The following is a 6,924-nucleotide window of genomic DNA, read 5'->3' as shown; positions in this document are numbered from 1 at the left end:
TCACAGAATGGTTTGGGTTGGAAGGGACCTTAAAGATCATCGAGTTCCAACCCCCTGCCCTGGGCAGGGACACCTCCCACCAGACCAGGTTGCTCCAAGCCCCCTCCAACCTGGCCTTGAACCCCTCCAGGGATGGGGCAGCCACAGCTTCTCTGGGCAACCTGGGCCAGGCTCTCACCACCCTCACAGCAAAGAAGTTCTTTCTGGTATCTAATCTAAATCTTCCCTCTTTCAATTTAAAACCATTACCCCTTGTCCTGTCACTACACTTCCTGACAAAGAGTCCCTCTCCGGCTCTCCTGTAGCCCCCTTCAGATATTGGAACGCTGCTATGAGGTCTCCCCGGAGCCTTCTCTTCTCCAGGCTGAACAACCCCAGCTCTCTCAGCCTCATCTCTCATCTCTTCATCTCTCATCTCAAAACAAACCAGGGTCCAGACACCGTGGAACCCTTGGAAGTACCGTTTTGTAGCTTTATAATAGAGATGATGTTATTTTTCCAAGTCATTCCCTGCTCCAATCCTCCGTGCTGTCTGGAGTGGCCCCAGCCCGTCTCCCCTCCTGTACAGATGGAACTACAGCCCCAGGTGAGCCCGTAACCGCGAGGAGTTTTCACACCATCACCATGAGCATCGTTCACCTTCGGGTGCAGGACGTGACGTACAACATCTTCAGGGGAAAATGAAATTTCCTAAAATACGTTGTGATCACCAATGGCTGGGTTCCACCAACAGCACACAAATCACTTACAGAAGGGTTTAGCAGCTCGATTAATATTATCGATGTGCCTTTTGTCACTGCATTTTAAGCGTATGGACCTAAAAGCATTCATTTACCTGCCCTCCCTCCCCGCTGCCCGCCCGCCTGACTCTCCTCTGAAAAGCAAACAGCTGCCCCATCCTCGAGCATCACCCGCTTTTCCCTCTCCCGTAGGAGTTGATAGCTCCCTTCCTTGGTGGCCAAGGTGGGTCCGGGGCTAGCCCAGGGCTAGCAGGGGACTGGAGAATTGTCCCCTCGGGCTGGAGCCCCAGGACAAGGCTGTCACCACCCCACGGCTCCAGGCAGCATCTCCTCCTGGGCCGGAGCGAAGGCAAACCAACACAGGGTGAGCTGTTTGCACTGGGCTGGTCGGGAACAATGGATGGGCTTAGAGAAACTGGGAAATCTCCCAATACAAGCCCAACACAAAGACTTGGATTGTTTTAGGGCTTGTTGGGGGTTTTTTTTGTTGCTTTCTGACACGCACTCACAGGGCCCCAGGGAGACGATATTCCATGCGTGTGACACCCTCCCAGCTGGGCACCACGCACCTTCCACCAGGGAACATCCCAGCAAACAAATCCTGGGATATTTCGGGTTTCCCAGGCACTTTTGCAGATGGGGCTGATACAGAGTGTTACCGGGGTCACTGCCAGGCACACGGGCAGTCACAGCTGATGTCCCGGAGTCTGCACTCCTATCACCTCCTCCGGAATAATCCATCATTCCACCTCACGCCGCTCAGCCCAGCCCAGCCGAAAACATCAACCACAGCTGGTTCCATCCTCGCTCGAGAGTAACCGCACTTGGCTTCTGAATAAACGTGTTCTTAACAGAATCACATGTACTTGCCTAAAAAGCGTATCTCCAGAAGCAAGGTGTTCCAGTATTTTATTTATTACATTAAAAATCCCCCCCAATCACCCACCGCTGATTACAGCAATGGTTTGCTGCTGCAGATGCTTTACAGAAAAGGGGGGTGTGATTTTTTTTCCTGTTCCACTGGGGCAAGTGTCTGCGACGCCCCAAGTAACCGGCCTGTTCAGAGAGACAGCCTCCCAGAAATCCAAGACTACAACTTGCATTTCCCAATGCCCGCTCCTGTTTCCAAAGTAAGGTGCTGCTTAGCTCTCCTCCCAGCCACACACCAGCGTGTTTACTGGGTCACGGACATCTCAGTGCTTTTCTCCAGAAATCCCTGCTTTTTTGAAGAAGCTTCATCATACAGAGAGGCAGTAAGTGCCGAGCACGAGTCAGGCCACCTTGCATTTGCTGGGTTGTTGGTTTTCCTCCTAAACCTTTTGTAATTTCTATTTTAACTTTTAGTTAAAAAGCCAGAATCTTAGCTCAGCCACCTCCTCCCTGGTCCTGAAGCACAAAACCACCACAGGAGTCTCTAACAGCCCAGAGCTTCTTCACAAACACTCCCAGCTCCTTTTCAGGTTCATGTTTTGACAAAAAGCAGCCCAACTCGACAATGCAGATGATCAGATTTACCGGCAGCTTGTGATTGTACCACACAACAGACAGTTGAGGGGGTTTTGCTGCTGGTTTTTAAGTTTTCTGTATTTTCCAGACTAAATTCAGTTGTTTGCAGCGGTTTCCATGCTGCTTCTCTGCCATTTCCACCCTTGATGGAAACACAGGACGGTGACACCGGCTGCCCAGCCCGGCTCTGCGGGGGAGTATCAGCTGAGCTAGAGCCTTGTTTTGAAAACATACCTGTGTGGCTGGTCAGCGATGACTCCAAAGTGTCCACAGGCCATCCTCAGGTCAGCAAATCTGCACCAACACTCAGCCAGATGTCATTCCCTTCATCCGGCCTTCCCAGCGCAAACGGGAAGAGGGTGATTAACACAGGACCCAGTGTGAACCAGCCAGAATAACCGCAGGTGGTTTTCATCACAGAGACCGCTCCCGCATGAAGAACGGATCCGACATCGCTCTCATCCTGAGAACATCACGATCTTGGATGAAGACTCTAAAGCCACCTCCTTCCTAAATCTCTGGTCTTCAACTGGATCCCAACTCAACCTGTCCTCACAACCTGCTCCTTCCCAAGGAAAGCTCCAGGAAGCAGACATCCCTACAGGCAAGGAGGCAGACTTCTTCTTGGATGAGTTTCCAAGGCGAGGTGGCCACAGACCGTGCTCGAGGAGCTACAGCCCAAGTCCGTGCTGACGAGAAGCAGAGAGAAGTCAGGGGCTCCCGGAGACACAGCAGCGAAGATGCTCCAGGACCTCGCTCCATCCTCGCCCTGTATCAGGGTCCAGAGGGACCAGCCCCGGCCCCACAGCTTCAGTCTGGTATGGTCCAACACACAGCAGCATCTCCAGATCCCACCAGCCATCATCAGCCCCAAAACCAAGGGAAAAAATGACTTGGATGCAAGATAAGATGATCGTAATACAGAAAAGTCCTCAAGGCAGCATGAAAACCAACAGTACCAGCCAAATGCGGGCTTTATATAACGCATTCTTTTTCCACTTCACGGCAGGGAAGCACACGGAGTATTGCTCTCACCTCATTTAAACCCAGACACACTTCAAGGCTCAGTAACATTTCTCAAATGAGACTCCTGATACTGTAACGGGCAGATCCAAGAACTAGTCTAGCAAGAGGCTTATATTCTCTCCCTTATTCCCAAAAATATACCACTGCACAGCCACAGCACAGTCTGAAATTCAAAAAAGCACTACGTGGTATCAGGTTAAGGCTTATTTTGGGGAGACTGCAGTTCTGCTTCTTGCTCGACAAAGTAGAAAATGCCCAAATTACTGAAATACAGGCTACAACAGACTTAAGAGGGGATTTTCCAAGGCACAAAGAGAACGTAAAGCACAAAATCCTCAGTGAGAAAAGCCTCCTGAGAGCCTCCCTGTCATGACGGGAAGGGGATTACGGGAGGAGAACGGAGCTGCTGCGGAGCCCCCGGGGACCTGGCCTTAATGAGCCACAGAGACGCTGCCAAACTGCGGGGGGAACTACAGCTGGGACGCCCCAAACGCTACGAAGCAGCTGGGCCCCGAGTGCTGCGCACACAAGTCACCTTTCCAGCATCTCCCTCTCCATGAAACCCACCTGAGCTGCTCGGCGCACATGATGTACCTGATCTAACACCTTTTTTATCAAAGCAGTGGATTTCATCCTGCTCGCAGACATCTCCCCAGGCTATTCGATCCAAAGTATACATGCTCTTTCCTTGCACAGTCACTAAATGTTTGAAAAAACAAACAGAAGTTCCTGAAGAGGGAAGGGGGATAAAAATGGCATTTTGGAAGTACTGAACTGCAGCCCGACAGGTCCAAAACCCACTGCATTGAACCCGAACAAGCTGGCACACAAACAACAGGGCTGATTCGCTGACTGCAATACCGAAGCAGCTCCCGGGGCTCATTGAATTTCTGCAGATGGTTCAGCCTCCTACAAAACCAGGACGCCCATTCAGCAGCTCACCTCCCACCCTCCAGCAGAACCTGCAGCATTCCAGCGTCCAAATGCTCTGCAGCTATCCAGGACACCAGCACCCACAAAACACAGAGAGGTTTCCTCATTCCCCTTGGGAAAAGTGAAATTTGGCTGGAGATTAAAGCAGCTACAGCCGCTGAAATAAGCGGCCTGACCCTCTACTGAACTTCCAGCCAGGTTCTCGGGAAGCACCTTCAGGAGTTGAGCCACAGCAGCTCCTCATCCACAGCCCGCAGCAGAGTCATCAGAGGGTTTCAGACCCTCCATTAATGGACACCTTCCACGCTGTTTGCTATAAAGTGCTCTGGAAAAGGCAACTGCACACGCATTTCATCAGGAACCCTCCAGTGTGCTGCCACGCAGCACTGTAGAGATCACGGGCACTAAGCACACTCACAGAGGATTTTCCCTTTATGGATTAGGGTCCTTGGATTAGTGTCCTTTCAGCCTCGCCTAAGAGCAGAAATGGACTGCCGCTGACTGCAGCACTGCTTCTTTCATTTAAAACCTTTTAAAAGTTATATTGTAGCAGGTATCATTAAAAAAGAAAAAAAACGAGGTACTTTTATGTACCCTGTGTAGGTCTCACTACTTAGATTTCTTGACAGTTTTCTGCTTAAAGGAAAAACCCATGAAGAGACAAAAGGACTATAAAGATGAAAATCAGGGATGTGATTTTAAAAAAGCCACCGGTTGCCTCCATCCAACGGAAGCACGTGTCTGGGTATTCTCGTCTCCCCGAACTCTACTGCCCGAGCATGGCTGCAGCGTCCCTCCTTCTGACTAAAACAGATACATCCACCACACAGACAAATCCAAAGCTCAGGCACTCGGCTGCTGAAGTTCGAGCAAAAAAGAGTGGTACAGGGACAGAAGGAGCTTTCGTGGCAGCCTGCTCTGTCCTGGAGACCCGACTCTCCCTACAGCGCAGCCCCTTCTTCCTTCCCCCAGTAACACCAGGGTGCGCAACAGCCACCCGCCCCGGAGACAGTCACACCCTCTCCTGGCTTTGGGGAACCACCAGCTGTTGAGGAAACCCTTGATGGTTTCACCTTAAGGATGGAGGGACACGCAGTGAACGTCCCACCCGCCAGGACACAGCCGTGCAGAGAGGGAACGACTAGGAAACACCACCAGCAGCACTGCAACGAGCCCTGAAACACGAGTGACGGTGTTTTCACACCACTTCCCAGCATCCAAGCACCACCCTCAAGCCAAAAGCACTACACAGACATCCGCAGCGTGACGGTGATGGGCGTGCAGCACCACCGGAGTCCAAACCTCCTAGCTCTGTAGCTTCTGCCCAGGGCCCCACATCTCCTCGGCCTCTGGACGCTGCCCAGGGGACAGATGGGCCACCACGCTCAAGGGACTCCTCCTGAAAAGGGTCTTCCCAAAGCCAGGGCTCGCAGTCCTTCAGAAGCAACTGCAGGTGAAGCTGTGCCACGTAACCAAGGGCGAGTTGTTATTCCAGAGGGAATAATTAAAAGCGTGATGTAAGATGGACAGAACTATTCAAACCCACGCTGTCAGTTCTGCACTCGGGCACTCCGACCTGAATCCAAACTCCCGGACAAACCCGCTGGATGAGTCTCAGACCAGACAATGGCAACGTCTGCCACGGCCAGCCCTCATCTGGCTGCACACGCAGTCTGGGGCACCGGCCGCCCAGTCAGACTTCATCTGTCCCCACAACACCCAAATGACTTGTGATATAGCATGGATGAACTCTACCCCCAAGCAAACACGCTCAAGGTGAGGAATTTTGGTGGAGCACTTTGCCTTCCTTCACCAGTGACCAGATTCAGCTGGTGCCACCTTCCACACCCAGGGTGGAAGAAGAAAATGAGGAATCGTGGCAGAGGGAAAGAAATAATACAGGTGTTGGGGAAGGAGGAGGTGGGTGAAGGTGGACACGGGGCAGAGGAGCAGAAGGAAGCGAGCCTCGAAGGCCCACAGAGCTGCAGCAAGCACCTCGATCCCAGGGGAGGAGGCCCCCACCGCCGCACAGCCACGTCCTTGAAAACACTGCTCCCAGGTTAAAAAAGATTTGGGTGTATCACCCTGCACTTAAACCCCCCACAGCAAATCCAGGCGGCAGCAGCACATTTCCGGGTGCTCTGGATGTTTCCAGGCACCTCAGCAGCAGGAGGAGACCCTCCCCAAGCACAAAGCCACCCACCACCGCCCCACGGCAGAGCCACTGCCCCCCTGCACTGTCGGGCTTCCCCCCCTGCTGAACCCTGCCGCCACCAGCTCGTGTGACTGTGCCGACCCAAGAGCCCGCTCCGCAATTCCTCCCATTAAACCAGTTGTTCGTGAAGAGCAGCTCTTTATCCGGACGGCAGCAGCTCCCTGTTCTAATTGCACACTGCGACGTGACCATTGCACAACCGGCTCTTTGCCGGGCCAAGAGCATCCAAACGGACTGAGAGACCCCAGCTCTGCCCGTGTGGGCTGCAGGGGAGGCAGACAGAAAGGAGAGCGGGCGCCATATCCCCCCCCGGCAGCTCATCCCATCACCGTTGTTCACCCGGTCGCGATGACGAGAGGATCATTTACCCATCCAACAAGCGGCATCGGTACCTTCTCCCAAGGTTCGGCTGCTCCTGCCTTCACTCGGACGCTTCTTGGAGCTGCTGGAGGAGAAACAGTGACTTTTTCAGGCAGGAAAACAACCAGGACGCACAGCGCTGAA

The sequence above is a fragment of the Numenius arquata genome, chromosome 5 (assembly GCF_964106895.1).
Source record: "Numenius arquata chromosome 5, bNumArq3.hap1.1, whole genome shotgun sequence".
Lineage (NCBI taxonomy): Eukaryota > Metazoa > Chordata > Aves > Charadriiformes > Scolopacidae > Numenius > Numenius arquata.
Note: the sequence above shows the minus strand (reverse complement) of the source record.